A 1771-nucleotide genomic window follows, 5' to 3' on the forward strand; every position below is an offset into this window, starting at 1 on the left:
TTAAATTCCCTTCATCCTACTTTGAAATTAATGATCTAATCCACTTTCAGCCTTTAATCTGATTTCTTGTCCTATAATATACTTATTACAGATATCATCAAAATGGTGTGGTATAGATATCCTTTTAAGATTAAAGAAATGAGGAGTAAGGTACTTGAGATTCATGATTACTATTACATGAATTAGTAGTTTATTACTTTGTATTAGAACATATTGAGTTATATTGACCTATCATAATTTATACATCCATTCCTTCAACTGAGCAACACTGGATTATTTCAGTTTTTGAGGTTATGTAAATATTCAAACATCATTGGGGGGATAGAGATAAAAATTCAAGACAAGGGAGAATCTACTATTATTATTTTGCTAAATGGACATAGTATCAAAGGGTTTTAAAATACTTATCTTTGTACTTGTGTATTAGTCTGCTCTCAGCCTTCATTAGAGGGGCTTGCTTTGGCTATGGATGATGAGTAATAAAAAAATAACTGATAAAACTGTAGAGAATAAATGACATTGGAGTCTCTACCCCTAAAAGGGTGATTTATATCACCACCTTACCCCAAGATTCACAGAAAATTACAGAAGAGGGGGAGGAAAGGCTATAAGATCCAGAAGTTAAAGAAATGTTGCATACAGATTAAGAGAGAATAAACAAAAATGACCCTTTTTTCACATCTTGACAATGTAAAAAGCTCCAATAAATTCTTTATAAATACTCATAAAACTATCATATGAGGCTTGGAGAGATAGATCAGCAGTTAAGAGCAGTGGCTACTCTTTCAGAAGGCCCAAGTTCTACTTCCAGAACTACATGATGTCTCACAACTTTCTGTAACTCTGGTCCTAGAAGATCTGATGCCCTCTTCTGGCTTCCATGGACACCAGGCATGCACATAGTACATAGAGATACATGCAGGTAAAACACACGTACGCATAAAATAAAATGAAAATCATAATTTAAAAACTTAAAAAAAACTAATATGTGAGTTTACTAATGTCACAGGACAATATATAACAATAATATTTTGGTATAATAATAATAATAATAATAATAATAATAATATAATTTATCTAATCATCTGAGAAAACATGGAGGCAGCACAACTAAACTTAAGGAAAGGACAGAGAAAACTTTTGAAAATGGAAAGATATTATTTTCAGAAATGGGCAGTCAAAATTAAATACCATCATGATTATTTTGAAACTTGTATAAACAAGCAAATGATCTAAAATAGCGAAGTGAATTTGAAAATACTAATGTGGGGATAATTGGTCTTCTTTATTTTCAATGTTTTCACATAGTTACAGTTACAAAGATTTGGTCTTAGTTGTGGGTCAATATGTAAATAATTAAGAACAAAAGAGAAAATTCAACAGTGCACCAATGATGCAAGTATGGAAAACTAATTTGGGGGTAGTAGATTAAGTACTTGAGCAACTGGATGTCCATAAACAAAGGAAATGAAATGTCACTTAAACCTTATATGTTGTAAGTTGAAAAGCTAACTTTTGATAACATAATTAAGGTACAAATGTGGGACTATGCAACTTTAGGAAGAAAATTCAAAAAAAACAAAACAAAACTTGGGATTTCAGGCAACAAGAAAGTTCTCAGATTGACATCAAATACATGCTGCTCCCAAAATATCAATAAAGTGGTCTTTATCAACATAAAAATCACTCCATTAAGAACCCGTTTAGGAAGACAGGACAACATAAGCACTGGGACAAAACTAAATGAAGGCTATTGTGTACAATCTACAAC

This window comes from Peromyscus eremicus, chromosome X, assembly GCF_949786415.1.
Source record: "Peromyscus eremicus chromosome X, PerEre_H2_v1, whole genome shotgun sequence".
NCBI classification, from domain to species: Eukaryota; Metazoa; Chordata; class Mammalia; order Rodentia; family Cricetidae; genus Peromyscus; species Peromyscus eremicus.